The 22,798-nt window shown below is 39.7% G+C and overlaps 1 long non-coding RNA gene across 1 annotated transcript; it reads left to right on the forward strand.

Annotated features, from left to right (window-relative positions):
• The first annotated feature begins 8,966 nt into the window (after positions 1-8,966).
• On the forward strand, positions 8,967-18,305 carry LOC127142700 (uncharacterized). The gene is made up of 4 exons (XR_007813663.1): positions 8,967-9,205; positions 16,328-16,740; positions 17,071-17,524; positions 17,856-18,305. It is a non-coding gene; the product is annotated as an uncharacterized LOC127142700 (long non-coding RNA).
• Positions 18,306-22,798: the final 4,493 nt, after the last annotated feature.

The following is a 22,798-nucleotide window of genomic DNA, read 5'->3' on the forward strand; positions in this document are numbered from 1 at the left end:
ACCTTTTACGGTCATGTATGGCTATCAGCCCCCCCTGTTCCCTTCCCAGGAGGAGGAGGTCATGGCCCCTTCAGTTCAACATCATTTTCGGCGCTGTCGCCGGGTTTGGAGGGAGACCCGAGCGGCTTTACTGAGGACGGAGTCCCGTAAACGCCGTTTGGCGGACCGCCGCCTGCACCTGTCTACACCCCTGGTCAAAGTCTGCTTCCTCCAGATCTCCCCTCAGTCGACTCTCGTAGCTGCTCCCCGTACATCAGCCCTCGCCCGCCCTGAGATCCCTCACCAGTCTAGCTGTCCTCCTGCTCTCCCCTGACCCTTCCCTCCCCATACCTGACTCCTGCCCTGGACTTCCCTCACTCCCTGTTTGCTCACCCATTTTGCCTTTGCCTTTGACTTCGTTCACTACTCCCTGGCAGTCCTGTGGTCTGACTCAGCATTGGGGTCCAATATATAGATAACCCGCAACAACCCCACTATGTGCCTAGTCAGTAAGAGCAACATAATTTTTGTAATAACATTATTTCTCATTCAACTTAGTCATATATATCTTGAAGGAACATTGTGTAACTATTTTACCTTACATATATAACAGCTTCATAATCATTTAGATGGCCGTCCCCACTCTGCATTGCTGAACTTTTTTGTACATTCTCCTGCTAACTGAGTGAAACTGCTGAAATCAGGTGAAGCAACTTCAAGAGAAATGCTGTAGAGAAACTGTAGATCAGTTAAAAAGACTTTGAAGTCAGTAAAAAAACAAACCAAAATATCAAGAATTATTAACAGAATTTGGTGTGTTTGTTACAGCAACAGCATTTTCATGAGCTGGGGATCATGAGGAATACACACTGTTCAGCCATGTTTCAGTTCAGTGAGTGAGACAACGCAGTCGGAGCTCTAGTGAAGCAATTGACATGAAAAACATTTAACTGCTCAGACTCGGAAGGGTGGTGGTCTTCAGACTCTGGAGCCTGACAGAATTAATTTCCACTTGTGGCTGCAGAGGGCGCTGCTGCTCAGCAAAAATTACTATTTGTTACTTTAACTGATCTATCTTGCTCATTAGAGGTTCTCACTTTTTTCCTTTTTTTTAATCTCGGAGAGGGACTTAATCTTTTCAAGAAGTGGTGTCAGTATCACATCTGATAAATGAAAGATTAATAACGACGTAAAAGCAATATATTTAGATATTCTTTCTTCTCTTCTTGGTCTTTGCCTGAGATTCACTCATACTGTTGCTGCCACTGCTTAAATGAACTAGCTATTTATACCACCTTATGGCATGTAACACCACTTTCTCAGCCCCTACATGCAGGTTTCTGATGGAGAAGTTAAACAAATAAGGAGATCTTGTATTTTAAGGTCAGACAAAGCAAATGTTATAAAGATAACCAACTCAGGATGACTGGAATCCAGCTGACACCTTATCTAAATGTTGTGTGATCTAGATTCATGCATTCAAATTTGAATCTTCCTCTCAATCTCAACCCAGTCCAGTGCTCCATGTGCCAGCTGGAAAATATTTTTTACTTGTGTGCTTCTTCTTCCTCTCTGGGAAGTGCTGAAGCTATTCTGAAGGTGAGGGTGGGCCTGCTCTTTTCGAGGTATTTGATGTCCATTTGTTACGTGGTTTTGTCATTTTTCCCACTTTCTATGAATGCACACACACACACACATACACACACACACAGGTGTTAATGCTACCATTTGTCCGCTCTGTTCTCTGGACCAGTATGATTCATTTGTTCTGTTGTCTTCGAAATTCTCTCTACTTCATTATTGATGAACGCTGCAGTACTTTCTTAGTTTGTGGTGCACTGTACATCAAGCTTGGTGTGTGTGTGTGTGTGTGTGTGTGTGTGTGTCTTACATGCAAATTAAATGTCCCCATAGTAATAACAGCCTTATTAAAGTGCAGATTATTTGAACGTTAATTAAATTCTGCTTTATGTTACATTATTATGTATTTATGCCGCAATCAAGCTACAGTATATCTCTCTTTGTAACCTTCTGCAGTCATCTGCCACCTCACCAACCTAATGATCATTATTCCTTCATTTCCCTCCTTTTCTTAACCTTTTCTGTTTTTCTCTGCCATCTCCAGCCCCTCTCCTCTCTCTCTTCTTGTTTCTCTCATTCCTGTCTGTTCAGCACATTGAAGCTCAGCGGAAGCCCCAAGTTCTCGTGACTCACCCCTCCTGTGTGCCTGCATGTGTGTTTATATGTGTGTGTGTGTGTGTGTGCTCATTTGCCTGACATGGGGAAACAAATTGGTTTGTTTTCACTCCTCTGCTCCGCACCCAGAGAGGTCTTCTAGGCAACTGTCAGGACAAGCTTGTGTCACTCATGCACGCCTCAGCAGGATTTTCATTCACTGTCTGTGTGTTCAGACTACTACAAGCACGTCTAGTGTGCCTTTGTGCATTGTATGCATGTTTGTGTGTGTGTGTGTGTGTGTGTGTGTGTGTGTGTGTGTCAATATGTGAGAGAGGGGAGCCATGAAACATGCATAAAAAAACAAGAGCCATAGGAAAATCCTTCTGTGGTAGGTAGAGTATAATTAACTCATCTAATAAAATTAACAGCCACATTACACAGCCATAATATTTAATATAAGGAAAATTAAATTACTTCATTCATATAAAAAGTTAGTTTATGAACTTACTACTGACTTATTTTGAAGACAAACACTTGGGGTTAGAAACTAAAACTAATTTTTAAAAATGTGCTGGGAAAGAGGATTCAATTAGAATTTGAGGGTCCAAGTTCCCTTAAAGACTTAAAAATAAGTCTGGTGTGAGTTTTTAAAAGACTGAAACAGTGTTCTAATCTCTACATGCAGGTCATTCCAGAGATCAGGAGTGCTGACCACAAAGGCTCAATCACCAAATCTCCACCTTTTCATAACCAGGGAAAAGCATCTGCAGAAAAGAGGCAAAGAATCATGGCATTGTGATACAACTTGTCATAAGGCCTATTTGAGCCATTTAAATTAATTTAATTATCAGTTCTAAAGGCAATCATAAATCAAGTCTAAGGAGACAAGGAGCTGAGAAGTATAATCTTGTTTCTTAGTTCCAGGTAAGATCCTGGCAGCCAAATTTTGAACAAGCAGCCTACAAGAAAAAATATTTTTCACAAATGCCAGCAAGCATGGCATTACAGTAGTCAAGATGGTAAAGTAATAAATGCATGAATAACAGTTTCCAGATTTTCAGCAGAGAGAAACAGTCTAATCTTAGAGCTGTTTCTGAACAAATAAAAACTGAACACCAAGATTATTGTGGTGATGGTTTTAGAAGTTAGACGGCAAGCCAAGTCTATTTGAAATCTGCCAGTAGATATACCAGCGTGCCATGACAGACAAGCTATACATAATGTTAAGGTTTTTTTCACTATTATTAAACTTATAGATCCATATCATATCAAAAGAAGAGTGCTGCTCCTCAGCTGTGTGTCTAGATTGCTCCCAGCATAAAGAGGAAATGGGAACTTCAGCGTGGCCCCTTGTTAAACCTCCCCATGTGTACACCACCCAGCAGCAAGGGAGAGGATATCCTCTTGTCTGCTCGCACACACACATTAAATTACACACACACACACACACACACACCCAGCCACCCATGGCCAACCTGCCCAACCCCCACCTCCCAACCCCCCAAATCTGTGTCAGTTATGTAAAACGTGGGGCGAGGAGTATGGGAAAGGTCCCCGGAGAGCAACGTTGTCATCATACATTAAACAGCACCCCAGGTCTGACTAAACACCCGCTCATTAATAAACAATGAGGAGAGTGGTTAAATATAGATCCTCCCTGCCCCCCCCCCCCCCCTCCCTTTGCAGCACCCCCCCACCCCCGGTTCCCCCCCTCTGACAGGAGCCTCTCCATATGGAGAGCAGAGGAGGAGGCCTGCCCCGTTCTGGGCTCCTTCATGTTGGGTTCAGCACCATGGAGAGCGCAACTGTGACGGTTGCTCTGTGTGTTTGTGTGTGTGTGTGTGTGTGTGTGTTGACAGCTCACCAGGTGTCCTCTCAGTATGAGTTCCTCAGTAAACAGGAGCCGAGCGGTAAACACAAGCCCTGCTGACGGTAATGATGTCAAACCCACGTCTCACCTTATCTCCCCTCTTCCAGCTCTCTCATCGCTCACGCCGTCCATCCTCTTCCTCATCAATCTGTTTTTTTTCTCCTCTCCAGCTCCTTTTTCACTCTGTCCTCTATCTGCATCTAACACTCTCTCCTGACCTTTCTTTCACCACACTTTTGACTTTCAGCCCTCCCCTCTGTCATTCCTGCCTGCCTTCGTTCCTTTCTCCCTCTCCATCCATATGTAATGTCGATGGTTCACTCTTTTTCCATCACCAAACATTTCAGTGCTTCCTCACCTCGGTGCTCTGTCCGGTGAGCACTTAAGTTTCCACTATCCACCTTTTTCATTTTTCCAACAGACCTCTATCCATTCTTCTGTCTGTTTTAAGCCGCAGTACTATTTTTTACTCTTTCCCCTAAAGGGCAGATGGATTTCTTTTCATGAGCATGGAGAACAAGAAAGATGAGGAGAATTTGAAACCCCAAGGAGCCATAGAGGGGATAGGGTAGAAATAGTGGGTGATGGGTAGAAAGTAGCAGACACCTTGGCAACCTCCAGCTCTTTGCCAGAAAAGAGGCGAGACATGGGTAGACCATGCAGGAAAGATGTATTTTTTTAAGATACATACAGTAAAATTTGTATGGCAGAGTATTAAAAGACAAAAATCTGATACTGATACTGCATGAAACGGAACTTTTTTTATTCTCTCTTTTTCTCTCTAGGGTTAAAATTGTTGGGGTTTTTTATACAAGAATGTACTCATTTGTGTTTTTCATCCAAACACAAGGAAAATGGGAGGAAATGCAGGTCAAGAAGGAGAGACAGGATTAAATCCCCGGCCGTCAGTGACAGATGTAGTGCCAAAGGTGAGGGACTGAGTCAACCCTTGATTAAAATATTAAGTTTGTCCCCAAGTCACCTGTCTTTGAATCATATCAACTCAAACTCACAAGGAGCTGGTCATAAAATCATGAATTCATAAATTTAGTCAAGATGTAAATTTTTATTAAGTGGAGATTTACACATCACTAATTTACATTAAACTAATTCTTACATAGATAAGTTGTTTTACACCAACTTACTCCCAGGTGTTACTGTTGCGCAACTGAACAAGTGACAAAGTAAATGTTAGCTTGCTAATATATGAACTGTTTAGATAGAAGATTAAAAGAGGTAATTATGAAATATGTTCATATCTGATCTGACACTTGATGAAAATGCTGTTTCCACTAACTCTGGAACAACAAAGTAACATTGGCATTGGCAGTTAAAGATATAGGTTATATTGTTATTTTTGACAGTTATTTTACAGGTTGTGATGCTAACGGTGACATTTTGGTTAAGTAGCTGATTGCGTTTGTTTAAAACAGAGACTACAAGTGGCGCTACAGATGTTTCCTAGCAACCAATTTACACATTACTAAAGTCTATTAATAACCCAGACATTTCTTAACCTACTATTCATTGATTTGACTAATTGACTGGGGCATAGGCAAATTTTAATATTCACTCTCTTCTAGCTCTTTAGCTGCTAAATGCTACCCTATATTTAATAGCTAGTCGCTAACTTTGCTATTTGGTGCTGAGCAGGTGGTGTTTGGTGTTTTTTGTTTGTGTGTTTTTTTTTTTTTTTTAGCTCTTTTGCAGAAAACAGTAAAACTGAAATCACACCATGAGAGCATTGAGTGAACCAGAGAGGAAGAAAGAGAGCGAGATATGACAGCAAAGGAGTAAAGCTTCACAAAGCCCTACAACTGGATCTACAAATGAGAAACATAATCCAGTTTTTAAATTTATGTTGTACAAACATAATGTATCTGAAAGCAGAAATAAAGCACTGAATGAGCTTACAATGAGAGCACATATACTCCTGTTTATCCCTGCCATCTGAACCTTCTAGGTGTCTGTGAACATTTCCAGGTAAGTTAATCAGATGCTGCTGTGGACTCCTGGAGGCTGTGAAGGTCAAAAGCTCCACCTCTGGTTGGCAGCCAGCTGTCAGTCTGCCCAATCAGGTGGAGAGGGTGAGGGACTAAGGGAGGGGTGGGGTGGGCTTTTAACGGATGGTAGCCAAGGATCTTGTGATAATGCTCCCATCCAAAACAACAACACCAAAAAGTCACAGAGAGATGAGAGAGATGGGGGGGGGTTGTATCAAAGTGAGTGTGAGGAGGCTGAGAGGATGGTATTAAAAAGAGAAAGGGCAAAAGAGAGGAGGGATGAGGAGCGGAGAACAGAAGGAAAGGAGGGTGAGATACAGGGGTGAAGGTGGAGTAGTGAAGTTGTCAGCAGAAGGGAGAAGGAGCGAGGGCTGGTAGAGGAGAGGGTGGTGGATGATGCAGGAAGGTGAGCCAATCGTCCTGTTCACTTGACCCTTCCAATTACCACGGCGACGGTTAATTAGCGCCGAGGTAAGCTCCGGTAATTACCACATTGTGTCTCGGACAAGAGGCTACACAGGCAGATCACACACACACACACACACACACACACACACACGCTTGCACAACACACACGCAAACATGTTGCTATGGATACCTGCAATCCTTTCTATCACTGTGCTGGAAAAACAGAGTCAAAGAAGATAGAAATAGATAAAAGAGATGAGAGGAAATAACGAGAGCAGAAACAAGAAACAGGGAGAAAGCAAACAAAAGCTCTACAAAGGCAATAGAAGTAGGAACAGTGTTTAGTTCAGAGAGGGTGGTTGGCTCTGTGTGTGTCGGCCACATTGTCGGAGACGCACTTTAACAACAAACTCTTGCTGTCTAGGAATGACAGCTGAAAAGAAAAGCTACAAATCGGTCACCAAGCATACATATGAGCATTCAAAACTTATAACATAAAGTGCAGATCTCTTCTCAGAGGCAGCAGGGAACACATGCAAACAGTAATGCATTATGATGTGTCCTGATATTAGAGAATAAAGGACATGCCATTATTGCCTGTATTATCTACTATTGACCCAGATAGCCATTAGTAACATTCTCACCTGTGAGCTCAACACCAGCAGCCTGTGTAGTCCTTCTGTAGGATCTGACATACTGACCCTTGCTACATCACTGAACAACCACACACACCTGTATACACATAATACGGTACATTCGTGCACATAATTACACAAACACATACAAACGTGCATGTGCAACACTACATAGACAACCTCACATGCAAAGATTCAACAGCTAGGTCCTGCCACTCTGACCCGACTCCTTTCCCCTGCCAACACCTTCAACCCTCTAAAACACAGATATTATACATCCTGAAACACTCGTGCTCACACACACACACACACACACACACACACACACACACACACACACAAATGTCTCCCCTGTTTAGCTGACGTGTTATGTAAGCTGTCAAAAACTCTACTTCTCAAAGGCAGAGTGTAGTAGGAACAGTAGCCTCCTTACACCTCAGTAGAGATGTGGCCAAGCAGCCTCTGACAGGCTGGTTTACGGGGCCATGTTTGGGTTAAAAGACAGTGTCTTACCTAATTGGGAGGAGGATATAGTGTGTGCCATCAAACTAACTCTGAAAAAGGTTGTATGTGGAAATACATTTGGACATTAATGGCTGGTTACTTATTAAAAGTAATATGTCAATTTCCCACAAATCTCTGATGATATTTTTCCTATATTTTCAATCAAAACAAGTGTCATTTTAAGCCCACTGTACTCCACAGTGTGTGGCTGCCCCCTTCAGCTGAAAGATGTGTCTGGGTTTTGTATCACCACACAGATTGTAACTCACTGCCCTCTCCTCTTTTTATTTATTGGGCAGACAGCTCCACCAAGTGTTTACTGCTTGTGCTACATCTGCCCTGCATGGTAAACATGACAACTAGTATTGTTTTATTTACATGAAATTCTTATGAAATTATGAAGCAAAATTTTCTCTCTTGCATTGATAAATTATGATGTCAAATTATGGTAAAATTTGATTGCCACAATTTTTGTAAGACAGACATAGGGGTAAATCTACTCAAGAGTTAAAGTCAACATATTCAAGAGAGTTTCTTATCCTCTGCGTTGTTTTTGTGCTTTGTACAATCTTGGTTGTCATATACATGTAACTACAAGGGCCACAAGGTGGCAGTATACAAAAGAGAATGGTCAAGCATCCTTACACATAATGTAGGATGTGTTGTACAGTTTTGAACTCTCAGTGTTGAAAGTCGTTGGAAATTAAATCTTCAAAACTGAAACCATCAAATCAAGTTGGCAGAAATCAAAACAGAAAATAAACTTGTAAACACATTGATGTTTCCAGGCGGCTTTCTCTTACAATAGACAGTATGATTTGTGTGATAAAAATCTGTGTCCTCCATGATAATAGCAGCTTCACAAACCATTTAAGACCTCTTATTTTCTGTACCGTTAATCCCCTAACTGTACTGAAGAGTATTTCAATGTAGACTTGTATATACATATATATATATATATATATATAATATATATATATATATATATATATATATATTAGCATAAGGCTGCCCCATGACTCTGGATACTTTCTGAAATGCACTGTATGAACAAAATCGACTGGACTTGTGTTGTCTGCTTTATTTCTTCAGCATCATCTTGATCTCATCACTAAAACACTGGGTCATAATGTATTGATTGTCCTATCCTCTTTTCAGTGTTTTCAAATGTAGTTGTATTTGGAATGATAGGGGAGGCTAAATTTATTTTTTCCCTTTTTCTTTTCCTCCCTTTTCTTAAAAATATTGGACTGGATATCATAGAGACAACGATAATGGGGTTAATCTGTTGTGATAAGGCGTCACTGTGATGTCCTGTAGTCAAAAACGCACCATCTCTCTCTGAGGCTTTATCCGGAAACGAAACTCAGGTGAGGGTGGCAGGTGAGTGGAAGTTTACGCCCATACAAACCAAGTGTGAGTAAATTCTACTGTAGCCACAGTCATACAACCTTTAACTTTTAAGAGTAGCAGTTTGTGAATTTATTGCTGTGATTCAGCCAACTACAACCTAAAACTGAACGAGAAGACAACGGCGCCCCCGGGTAAGAAGAAAAGCTCGGACGAGGCTTTTGCTGTGAGAGCTGCGGATGGTCGTGACGGTTGATGCCGGGCTAACAGGCTAACAGGTGAGCTAAACCAAGCCATTGTTTTTCTGGCCAGTTGCAACATGTCTGTTTGTTTCATCGTTTTTTATACACAGTCCAGGTTAGGACTAGTAGTAACTACCACCCCTACTTAACTAATAAGTTGTGCAAGCTTTAATGTGTTCATACATTTGTTATAACTTACTAAATACACCTGCTCATTCAAGAACAGACAACATAAACACGTATTTCATGTGATGTTAGGATCGATGAAGGCTGAAATGTTAATTTATGATAAAAACATGATACATTAATGAGCAAATACAGAACAAATTCTTAACTCTTACGTCTCTACCAGTGGAGCTAAAAGTTATTTTCAGTGCAGTCAGAGGATTAATAATACAGGAAATAACAGATTTTGAGTTGTTTGTGAAGCTGCTCTTATCATGGAGGAAACGCAGGTTTATCACATGTTGTAAGCTATGTATTATGAGACAAAGCCAACTTGATTTGATGATTTCAGTTTTGTCCTGAAAACACCTGCTTCTGCAGTCCTGGTGTGGAAGGATAATGATGCTTCAGATTGGTCAGGGGATCTTTGATGGGGATCAAATCCGGTACTAGGACACTGAACATTTGTTTCCCAACAAGAATACATCATGCTAACATTTAAGTGAAATATTTATTGATTTATTTATATATTTGGCATTAACCAGAATTACATTACAATAAAAAGAAAGGCACTTCTTCACAGAATGGATTGTACAGGGCTAGTGGAGGGGACATGGGAGCCCATCCAGTCAGGGAGTTTTCTGTAGAAAGTCAAGCCCCTTTCCAGCTCATGTTGTCCTCCATCAGGGTTGTCCCTCAGCATAGATTCTGTTTGTGATTTTCATGGACAGGATCTCAAGGTGCAGCCAGAGGCACGAAGAGTGTCTGTTTTGGCAATCTCAGAATTGCTTCTCCGCACTTTGCAGATGATGTGGTTCTGTTGGCTTCATCAGACGGTGTCCTTAGGTGTGTGCTGAGGTGGTTTGTAGCCAAGTGTGAAGCAGCTGGGATGTGAGTCAGCACCTCCAAACCCGAGGCCGTAGTTTTCTTCTGGAAAATAATGGATTGCTTTATCCAGGTAGGGAATGAGGTGTATCTCAGGATCTTGGTCACATGTCAGGTGAAATGGAAGAATGACATTGCCAACACAAATGACTGGAACAAGTTTCATCAGTGAGGAGCTCAGACATCCATAGGGAGCTCTCAGTAAAGCCCCTATTCCTTTGCATTGAATGGAACCAGTTGAGGTGGTTTGGGCATCTGCTCGGGATGCCTCCTGCTGACTTCCATTAGAGGTTTTCCAGACACGTCCAGTTGGTAGGAGACCCCACAGTAGACCCAGAACACTGGAGAGACAATATATCGCATCTGTCCGGGGAAGGAGATGGAAAAAGTCTTGTCTGGACATCCCTGCTGCCATCACAAACTGACTCTGGATAAGCAGCAGAAAATGGATGGATGGATTTGTATAATTTTATACATTTGTAGATTCAAAATATTCTGACTTAATCACATTTTAAGGAACTTGGTGGATCCGTAGGGGAGTGCTGTTCCCCAGAAATGACTTTAACTGTTCCCTAAAAAGATTAACTACTGCTCTGTTGAACTCTTCAGTGATGTTTTCTCTGGTGGGTGTCACTGAACTGTTGTTGACCATTTCAGTCCATTCCTTCTGCAATATATTACAAACTGTATCTTGTACTTCTGGCAGAAATATGAATGAATCAATTGTCTGCTTTCCACGACCCAGATGATCCTCATGCAAACCAGATGAACTTTCCTTTGCCAGTCTAATGAGTGATTGTCGAGCAGATGTAATACTCTCACGGAGTGTGTTTTTATCACAGTTGTTAACCTGTGACAGTGTCTTGTTGATGTCACTCTTCCTAAAAATGTTCCTCAAATTATTATGATCCAGTCTGAAGGAAATGTCCTTGCATTTTTCAACATGTGAATGAAAATCACTGCTGGGACATGAGATGGTGGAATACGTGAGATCTTTAAAACAATTTGGACCACTTAGTCCCCAATGCTTTGTGAATGCCACACAAGTTAAAACTTGATACTTTTCACGCCATTCACAGCCTTTGTACAAAAGTTGAAACATGCAAGGGGTGATATTATTTTCCCTTTTCAAACATGGGCTGTTAATTGTATAAATTACAATATGTTCCACCATTGCTCCATTATGGTTCAGAAAATCATCCAGTTGTTTAATTAAAATTTCTTCACTGTGTTTTGTACTAGAATCACCAGGCTCTTTCTTCTTCTTGTTAAAATCTGGATAAACTTTTTGAAAAATCTTTCTGTTACCGTCTTTCATGAAGACGATTGAAGATGCATATTGCTTGTCTGTCTCTTGTTCTGTATTTGAAGATTTTTTGAATGACTGCAAAACTGTATCACAACACAAAACTTTATGACTATCCTCCTCTCCTTTTGAAGAAACCAAGTCCATTATCTGATTATATTTTGCTGTTTTGTCACAACAATTTGTTATTTGTTTCCAATTGTCTTCGAACAGCTGGATCTTTTTCATCACATCCAGATTGAGTAAAAAGCTCCCACAACAGTTTGTGATTTTTGAGTAGCAGAGAAATATTAGGATCAGTCCTGCCAATTGTATGATGGTGTTCCACTGATCAGCAGATGATGGCAGCAGAGAGGTTTGGTCCAGTGAATGAAAGTTGGCTGGAGTCATGATGACTGACTACAACTTGGTGAAGTGAAGACTTTAATACTTCAAATCTTACAAAGTGGAAAATGAATTCCAAATTTGTTGGTTGAAGAAAACTTGTTGAAGAAATTTCTGAAGCTGCGTATAGAAATGTCCCAGAACTTTTTTGAAGTTTTGGATTGGGCCATCAGATGGGGGGGGGGGGGGGGGGGGGGGGTAATTAATGGGGGTTTGATTTGGGGGGGTGAAACGGGGATGGGTGGGCGGGGTCTGTAATGGTTTCTTGTGGGTGGGGCTCTGACTTGGGGGGCTGTGGGGGGTCTCTAATGGGGTCTGACTTGGAGGTTCTCTGATTGGGTCTTTGGTCATAGAAATTTTGATTGGGCCATCAGATGGGGGGATGAAGGTTGGGGGGGGCTTAGGGGGCTGTGTGTGTGGGGGGGGGGTGAAGGTTGGGGGGGCTTAGGGGGCTGTGTGTGTGTGTGGGGGGGGGGGGGGTGAAGGTTGGGGGGGGCTTAGGGGGCTGTGTGTGTGGGGGGGTGTCTTTAATGGGGGTTTGATTTGGAGGGGTGAAACGGGGATGGGTGGGTGGGGTCTGTAATGGGGTCTTCGGGGTGGGGGGGGGTTCTGACTTGGGTGTTCTCTGATGGGGTCTTTGGTCATAGAAATTTTTGAAGTTCTGGATTGAGCCATCAGATGGGGGTCTGACGGAAGGGGGGGGGGTCTTTAATGGGGGTCTAAATTGGGGGGGGTCTTTAATGGGGGTCTGAATTGGGGTGTGAAACGGGGATGGGTGGGCGGGGTCTCTAATGGGGTCTTCGGGGTGGGGGGGTTTCTGAATTGGGGGGGGGCTTTAATGGGGGTCTGAATTGGGGGAGGGTCTTTAATGGGGGTCTGAATTGGGGTGTGAAAAGGGAATGGGAGGGCGGTGTCTCTAATGGGGTCTTCGGGGTGGGGGGGGTTCTGAATTGGGGGGGGGGGGGCTTTAATGGGGGTCTGAATTGGGGTGTGAAAAGGGAATGGGTGGGCGGGGTCTCTAATGGGGTCTTCGGGGTGGGGGGGGTTCTGAATTGGGGGGGGGGCTTTAATGGGGGTCTGAATTGGGGGAGGGTCTTTAATGGGGGTCTGAATTGGGGTGTGAAAAGGGAATGGGTGGGCGGGGTCTCTAATGGGGTCTTCTTGGCGGTTTGACTTGGGGGTTCTCTGATGGGGTCTTTGGTCATAGAAATTTTTGGTTGGATCAGATGGCAGACCACAACTTAGTGAAGTGAAGACTTTAATACTTCCGTAAATATTTCTGTCTCTGATCAGGGACCCAGACTTTCAGTTTTGAACTCTCAGTGTTGAAAGTCATTGATGACTTTTCAAAACTGAAACCATCAAATCAAGTTGGCAGAAATCAAAACAGAAAATAAACCTGTAAACATACTGATGTTTCCAGGCTTTCTTTTACAATAGACAGTATGATTTGTGTGATAAAAATCTGTGTCCTCCATGATAATAGCAGCTTCACAAACCGTTTAAGACCTCTTATTTTCTGTACCGTTAATCCCCTAACTGTACTGAAGAGTATTTCAATGTAGACTTGTTTTTTATATATATATTATCATAAGGCTGCCCCATTTCAAAATATGAAAAAGGTGAATGACTCTGGATACTTTCTGAAATGCACTGTATGAGCAAAATCGACTGGACTTGTGTTGTCTGCTTTATTTCTTCAGCATCATCTTGATCTCATCACTAAAACACTGGGTCATAATGTATTGATTGTCCTATCCTCTTTTCAGTGTTTTCAAATGTAGTTGTATTTGGAATGATAGGGGAGTCTGAAATTATTTTTTCCCTTTTTCTTTTCCTCCCTTTTCTTAAAAATATTGGACTGGATATCATAGAGACAACGATAATGGGGTTAAGCTGTATTAATAAGGCGTCACTGTGATGTCCTGAAGTCGAAAACGCGCCATCTCCCTCTGAGGCTTTATTCGGAAACGAAACTCGGAATGCCTCCTGCCGACTTCCATTAGAGGTTTTCCAGACACGTCCAGTTGGTAGGAGACCGCACAGTAGACCCAGAACACTGGAGAGACAATATATCGCATCTGTCCTGGGAAGGAGCTGGAAAAGGTTTTATCTGGACATCCCTGCTTAACTTGCTGCCACAACAGCTAACTTTCTAAAACCGGCTTTTAAGCCATCGAGAAATAAAAATACTAACAAATGTATTAGATAAACAGTAGCGGGTTTTCCGAGGAAATTACCGTAAAAACAGTGGGAAGAAAAAGTTCAGCTGTACGACAGGCAGTAACACACTGATTTCAGTTCCTTTATTAATAGTTTTATTACTGATACATGACCTTGTTAAATACCATTATCCCAGTACACATAGTGTTATCCATTTTGACATGGAGCTTTGAGAATTGGCAGGAGCAAGAGTGGACAGCGACCATTTTAATAGATTATTACAGTAGTTTAAAAGAGATAGGGGCCCTACATCTTATCTCTGTATCCCTCCGCATTCTCTCCTTGTGTGTGTGTGTGTGTGTGTGTGTGTGTGTGTGTGTGTGTGTGTGTGTGTGTATCTGTGTAGCTTCACAGGTTGCACTCGCCAGACACCCTACCCCCCAATTATGGACGTATTGTAATACTTACATGATCCACACACCTTATCGGTATCTTACCCTCCCCGTGGGTGTATTATAAGGGCAATCAGAAGCGGTTTCTAGGCGGAACAGAGTCAGCTGGCCAATTGGCTTTTTTCTGCAGTTGTTGGCTTGCGTGTGTTGTCATTGGCTGTGAACCTTTGGGTGGAGCGCAGAGAGGCGGAGAGACAAGTCGGAAAACAGATTTAAACCAACGTTTGAACTGTTGCTTCGGTTTGTCAGTACGATGAGAAAACTTAATTACCAATGAAACCTGGATTCTAAAACAAGCTTTGAAGCTGATTTTTTGTCTAACAGGAGTGAGGCTCGACGCTGAACACACCTGCGGCGCGAAGGTAAAACTGAGGAGCGAACTAGCTAGTGGCTAGCGTTAGCATTTGCGTTAGCGGCGAGCGTTAGCATTGGCCTTCTCTTATAATGGCTTCTTTTGACGTTATATCGCGTGGGTAAGAGTGTGTTTGTGTATCCGTGACTGAGGCGTTCCTGACATGAGTTGTGTACCGCCAGCGTGGACTGCGGTCAAGCCAGCCGACGTCCGTTTTTCCGTGGTCAAACCAGCAGACAGTAGAATTGGAGTGCCCCCGTATTTTAGCCTCTATGATAAATGCATTGAAACGATCCCGAGCGAGCAGACAGGCTAGTTAGCAGGCTGATATATTTGAGCAGAAGACATCTCTGACTGCTGACACGCTGAATATCATTCATGTTTGCTGTATCCTTTTAGAGAAATTCAAAATTAAAAGTCCCACATCTATACTTTGATATGGTTACATTTCTTAAGTGTGAGCTGCTATAAAAACATGCTCCATAATTTTTGGCAATTGTTGCCACACACTGATTATTCATCTGTTGGCCCATATTTGGTTTGAAAAGGCTGGGGTTGAGAGAGAGAGAGAGATGTCCTGCATATATCAGTCACTGCCAGAAATTATGGAGTGGAATTATGGAATATGTTTGTACGGAATCTCAAAGATAAGAAATGTAACCATATCGAGGCACAAATGTGGGATTTCTCTAATAATAAATTCTCTGAATAATATTCGGTATGTGGTTAGTCAGAGATGTCATCTACTCAAATATATCAGCCATTGCCAGAAATTATGGAGCAATATGTTTGACTCTTTACCTAAATTGTCCAACACAGAGCACTGACATTGTTTATGTTCAGTATTCAGTAAAGTTGTTCATAAATGTCTTAATTTTAACTGCTGGCCAGAGAGTGATTTTAGTAATCTTTACAAGGTGTAACAACCAGTTCTACACACAGTTTTCATATAAGCTGCTGCTAAGCCTTTGTAGATTTGGTTGTTATTCATCAAACGAAAACAACACAAAACAAAGACATATTAAATATGTGTTAATAAGGTTGAACTTTGAAAAAAATATTCTGTATGTGACTGTCTGTGGTGGAAAAAATACTTTTTACTGAAGTATAATAAACATCAAGTTAAAATCCTGCATTAAAAATTTTTCTGAACTGTTACCGTTTATTATTGTTGTGCTGTTCACAGTAACATACACAACTGCTTCAGTGATTAGTTGATAGACACACTATAATCATTTAACTTTTTCCCAAATATTTGTTGTTGCTTCTTCAGGAGGTAATGACTTTCAACTGTTCATTTTCTGAAACAGCCCTCTAATGTTTGGAAAATGTTCTGGTTCAGACGTAACATTGAATATTTTTTAGTGTTTTCGTGGTTAAACTGTTGATGAGGAACAGATAGTAGTGTGTTGATCATTTTCCTTTGTATGTTTCTCTTGGATTTCCTCCAGGTGTCACCACGTAGTCCACGATTGCCAAGACGTCATCCATGATCACAGAGACATGGTCCATGATCGGAGAGACATTGTTGAGGATGAGGGAGACTTTGTCCACGATCAGAGACATTGTCCGTGATCACAGAGACCTTGTCAAAGACGAGAGAGACGTTGTCCATGATCAGAGACATTGTCCCATGCTTCGTAGAGACCTTGCGATAGAATCGGCGGAGACGGGGGTCACCGATTTGACGGCATTGCCCGCGATCAGGGACATTGTCAATGGTCACAGAGACATTGTCCATAATCTCAGAGACATTGTCCGCGATCACAGAGACGTAGTCCACGATCACAGAGATGTAGTACAAGATCACAGAGTGTCTTCGTACAATGAAGAAGTTCTTTGAGACCAGGACAGAGGCCTTCAGGTAATTCACAGCTTTACATCAACAGTCCAACACAGAGCAGTGTTTAGTAAGGCATCAAAAAGGTTCAAAAAATGTCATAGTATAATAAGGCATCAGAAAATGTCATAGTAGAGTGAGGCATCAAAAACTCAAAAAATGTCATTGTATAGTAAGGCCTCAAAAAATGTCATAGTATAGTAAGGCCTCAAAAAATGGTCAGAAAATGTTCAATGTTCTGGTTCAGCTGTAATGTTGAATATTTATGTGTTTTCATGGTTAAACTGTTGATGAGGAATAAGTAGTACAGTATTGATCATTTTCCTTTGTATGTTTCTCTTTGACTCCCTCCAGGTGCCACCACTTCTTCCACGATCATAGAGACATGGTCCATGATCGGAGAGACATTGTTGAGGATGAGGGAGACATCGTCCACGATCAGAGACATTGTCCGTGATCGCAGAGACCTTGTCAAAGATGAGAGAGACGTTGTCCATGATCAGAGACATTGTCCATGCTTCGTAGAGACCTTGCGATAGAATCGGCGGAGACGGGGGTCACCGATTTGACGGCATTGCCCGCGATCAGGGACATTGTCAATGGTCACAGAGACAGCGTCTATGATCTCAGAGACATCGTCCACGATCACAAAGACATAGTCCATGATCGCAGAGACATTGTCCATAATCTCAGAGACATTGTCCGCGATCACAGAGACGTAGTCCACGATCACAGAGATGTAGTACAAGATCACAGAGAGTCTTCGTACAATGAAGAAGTTCTTTGAGACCAGGATAGAGGCCTTCAGGTAATTCACAGCTTTACATCAACAGTCCAACACAGAGCAGTGTTTAGTAAGGCATCAAAAAGGTTCAAGAAATGTCATAGTATAATAAGGCATCAGAAAATATCATAGTAGAGTGAGGCATCAAAAACTCAAAAAAATGTCATTGTATAGTAAGGCCTCAAAAAATGTCATAGTATAGTAAGGCCTCAAAAAATGGTCAGAAAATGTTCAATGTTCTGGTTCAGCTGTAATGTTGAATATTTATGTGTTTTCATGGTTAAACTGTTGATGAGGAATAAGTAGTACAGTATTGATCATTTTCCTTTGTATGTTTCTCTTTGACTCCCTCCAGGTGCCACCACTTCTTCCACGATCATAGAGACATGGTCCATGATCGGAGAGACATTGTTGAGGATGAGGGAGACATCGTCCACGATCAGAGACATTGTCCGTGATCGCAGAGACCTTGTCAAAGACGAGAGAGATGTTGTCCATGATCAGAGACATTGTCCATGCTTCGTAGAGACCTTGCGATAGAATCGGCGGAGACGGGGGTCACCGATTTGACGGCATTGCCCGCGATCAGGGACATTGTCGATGGTCACAGAGACAGAATCTATGATCTCAGAGACATCGTCCACGATCACAAAGACCTAGTCCATGATCGCAGAGACATTGTCCATAATCTCAGAGACATTGTCCGCGATCACAGAGACGTAGTCCACGATCACAGAGCTGTAGTACAAGATCACAGAGAGTCTTCGTACAATGAAGAGGTTCTTTGAGACCAGGACAGGGACCTTAAGGTAATTCACAGCTTTACATCAACAGTCCAACACAGAGCACTGTTTAGTAAGGCATCAAAAATGTTAAAAAAAAAATGTCATAGTATAGGAAGGGGTCAAAAACCACCAGAAAATGTCATTGTATAGTAAGGGATCAGAGATGGTCAAAAGATATCATAATATAGTAAGGCATGAAAAATGGTCAAAAAATGTCATACTATATTAAGGGGTCAAAAATGGTCAAAAAATATCATAGTATAGTAAGGCATGAAAAATGGTCAAAAATGTCATAGTATAGTAAGGGGTCAAAAATGGTCAAAAAATGTCATAGTATAGTAAGGAGTCAAAAACCACCAAAAAATGTCATAGTATAGTAAGGCATGAAAAATGGTCAAAAAATGTCATAATATAGTAAGGCATGAAAAATGGTCAAAAAATGTCATAGTATAGTAAGGGGTCAAAAATGGTCAAAAAATGTCATAGTATATTAAGGGGTCAAAAATGGTCAAAAATGTCGTAGTGTAGTAAGGCATGAAAAATGGTCAAAAAATGTCATAGTATAGTAAAGGGTCAAAAACCACCAAAAAATGTCATAATATAGTAAGGCATGAAAAATGGTCAAAAAATGTCATAGTATATTAAGGGGTCAAAAATGGTCAAAAAATGTCATAGTATAGTAAGGGGTCAAAAATGGTCAAAAAATGTCATAGTGTAGTAAAGGATCAAAAACCACCAAAAAATGTCATAGTATACTAAGGGGTCAAAAACCACCAAAAATGTCATAGTATAATAAGGAGTCAAAAACCACCAAAAATGTCATAGTATAGTAAGGCATGAAAAATGGTCAAAAAATGTCATAATATAGTAAGGCATGAAAAATGGTCAAAAAATGTCATATTACAGTCAGGGATCAAAAACCACCAAAAAATGTCATAGTATATTAAGGGATCAAAAACCACCAAAAAATGTCATAGTGTAGCAAGGGGTCAAAAATGGTCAAAAAATATCATAGTATAGTAAGGCATGAAAAATGGTCAAAAATGTCATAGTATAATAAAGGGTCAAAAACCACCAAAAAATGTCATAATATAGTAAGGCATGAAAAATGGTCAAAAAATATCATAATATAGTAAGGCATGAAAAATGGTCAAAAAATGTCATAGTATATTAAGGGGTCAAAAATGGTCAAAAAATGTCATAGTATAGTCAGGGATCAAAAACCACCAAAAAATGTCATAGTATAGTAAGGGGTCAAAAACCACCAAAAAATGCCATAGTATATTAAGGGGTCAAAAACCACCAAAAAATGTCATAGTATAGTAAGGTCAAAAACCACCAAAAAATGTCATAGTATATTAAGGGGTCAAAAATGGTCAAAAAATATCATAGTATAGTAAGGCATGAAAAATGGTCAAAAATGTCATAGTATAGTAAGGGGTCAAAAATGGTCAAAAAATGTCATAGTATAGTAAAGGGTCAAAAACCACCAAAAAATGTCATAATATAGTAAGGCATGAAAAATGGTCAAAAAATATCATAATATAGTAAGGCATGAAAAATGGTCAAAAAATGTCATAGTATATTAAGGGGTCAAAATGGTCAAAAATGTCATAGTATAGTAAGGGGTCAAAAATGGTCAAAAAATGTCATAGTGTAGTAAAGGATCAAAAACCACCAAAAAATGTCATAGTATACTAAGGGGTCAAAAACCACCAAAAATGTCATAGTATAGTAAGGCATGAAAAATGGTCAAAAAATATCATAATATAGTAAGGCATGAAAAATGGTCAAAAAATGTCATAGTATAGTAAGGAGTCAAAAACCACCAAAAAATGTCATAGTATAGTAAGGTGTCAAAAACCACCAAAAATGTCATAGTGTAGCAAGGGGTCAAAAATGGTCAAAAAAAAATGTCATAGTATAGTAAGGGGTCAAAAATGCGTCAAAAAATGTCATAGTGTAGTAAGGCATGAAAAATGGTCAAAAAATATCATATTATAGTAAGGCATGAAAAATGGTCAAAAAATGTCATAGTATAGTAAGGCATGAAAAATGTCAAAAAATGTCAAAGTATAGTAAGGGTCAAAAATGGTCAAAAATGTCATAGTATAGTAAGGGGTCAAAAATGGTCAAAAAATGTCATAGTATAGTCAGGGATCAAAAACCACCAAAAAAATGTCATAGTATAGTAAAGGTCAAAAACCACCAAAAAATGTCATAGTATAGTAAGGCATGAAAAATGGTCAAAAAATGTCATAATATAGTAAGGCATGAAAAATGGTCAAAAAATGTCATAATATAGTAAGGCATGAAAAATGGTCAAAAAATGTCATAGTATAGTAAGGCATGAAAAATGGTCAAAAAATGTCATAGTATATTAAGGGGTCAAAAATGGTCAAAAAATGTCATAGTATAGTAAGGAGTCAAAAATGGTCAAAAAATGTCATAGTGTAGTAAGGCATGAAAAATGGTCAAAAAATGTCATAGTATAGTAAGGCATGAAAAATTGTCAAAAATGTCATATATAGTCAGGGATCAAAAACCACCAAAAAATGTCATAGTATAGTAAGGAGTCAAAAACCACCAAAAATGTCATAGTATAGTAAGGCATGAAAAAATGGTCAAAAAAGTCATATTATAGTTAGGGATCAAAAACCACCAAAAAATGTCATAGTATAGTAAGGTGTCAAAAACCACCAAAAAAATGTCATAGTGTAGCAAGGGGTCAAAAAATGGTAAAAAAAAAATGTCATAGTATAGTAAGGGGCTCAAAAATGGTCAAAAAATGTCATAGTGTAGTAAGGCATGAAAAATGGTCAAAAAATATCATATTATAGTAAGGCATGAAAAATGGTCAAAAAATGTCATAGTATAGTCAGGGATCAAAAACCACCAAAAAAATGTCATAGTATAGTAAAGGGTCAAAAACCACCAAAAAATGTCATAGTATAGTAAGATGAAAATCAAAAAGTAAGTAAAGGCATGAAAAATGGTCAAAAAATGTCATAGTATAGTAAGGCATGAAAAATGGTCAAAAAATGTCATAGTATAGTAAGGCATGAAAAATGGTCAAACAAATAGTCATAGTATAGTAGTGAAAATGGTCAAAAAATGCATATAACAGAAAATGGTCAAAAAATGTCATAGTATAGTAAGGAGTCAAAAACCACCAAAAATGTCATAGTATAGTAAGGCATGAAAAATGGTCAAAAAATGTCATAGTATAGTAAGGAGTCAAAAACCACCAAAAAATGTCATAGTATAGTAAGGCATGAAAAATGGTCAAAAAATGTCATAATATAGTAAGGCATGAAAAATGGTCAAAAAATGTCATAGTATAGTAAGGGGTCAAAAGTGGTCAAAAAAATGTCAAAAAAATGTCATAGTATAGTAAGGGGTCAAAAATGGTCAAAAAATGTCATAGTGTAGTAAAGGATCAAAAACCAAAAATGTCATAGTATAGTAAGGGGTCAAAAACCACCAAAAAATGTCATAGTATAGTAAGGTGTCAAAAACCACCAAAAAATGTCATAGTGTAGCAAGGGTCAAAAATGGTCAAAAAAAATGTCATAATATAGTAAGGCATGAAAAATGGTCAAAAAATATCATAATATAGTAAGGCATGAAAAATGGTCAAAAAATGTCATAGTATAGTAAGGAGTCAAAAACCACCAAAAATGTCATAGTATAGTAAGGCATGAAAAATGGTCAAAAAATGTCATAGTATAGTAAGGCATGAAAAATGGTCAAAAAAATATCATAATATAGTATGACAAAAAATGTCATAGTATAGTAAGGCATGAAAAATGGTCAAAAAATGTCATAGTATAGTAAGGGGTCAAAAATGGTCAAAAATGCCATAGTATAGTAAGGAGTCAAAAACCACCAAAAATGTCATAGTATAATAAGGCATGAAAAATGGTCAAAAATGTCAATTATAGTCAGGGATCAAAAACCACCAAAAATGTCATAACAAGGGGTCAAAAATGGTCAAAAAATGTCATATTATAGTAAGGCATGAAAAATGGTCAAAAAATGTCATAGTATAGTCAAAAATGTCAAAAAAATGTCATAGTATAGTCAGGGTCAAAAACCACCAAAAAATGTCATAGTATAGTAAAGGGGAAAAAATGTCATAGTATAGTAAGGCATGAAAAATGGTCAAAAAAATGTCATAGTATAGTAAGGCATGAAAAATGGTCAAAAAATGTCATAGTATAGTAAGGCAAAAATGGTCAAAAAATGTCATAGTATAGTAAGGAGTCAAAAACCACCAAAAAATGTCATAGTATAGTAAGGTGTCAAAAACCACCAAAAAATGTCATAGTGTAGCAAGGGGTCAAAAATGGTCAAAAAAAAATGTCATAATATAGTAAGGCATGAAAAATGGTCAAAAAATATCATATTATAGTAAGGCATGAAAAATGGTCAAAAAATGTCATAGTGTAGTAAAGGATCAAAAACCACCAAAAATGTCATAGTATAGTAAGGTGTCAAAAACCACCAAAAA

This window comes from Lates calcarifer, linkage group LG8 (assembly GCF_001640805.2).
Source record: "Lates calcarifer isolate ASB-BC8 linkage group LG8, TLL_Latcal_v3, whole genome shotgun sequence".
NCBI lineage: Eukaryota > Metazoa > Chordata > Actinopteri > Centropomidae > Lates > Lates calcarifer.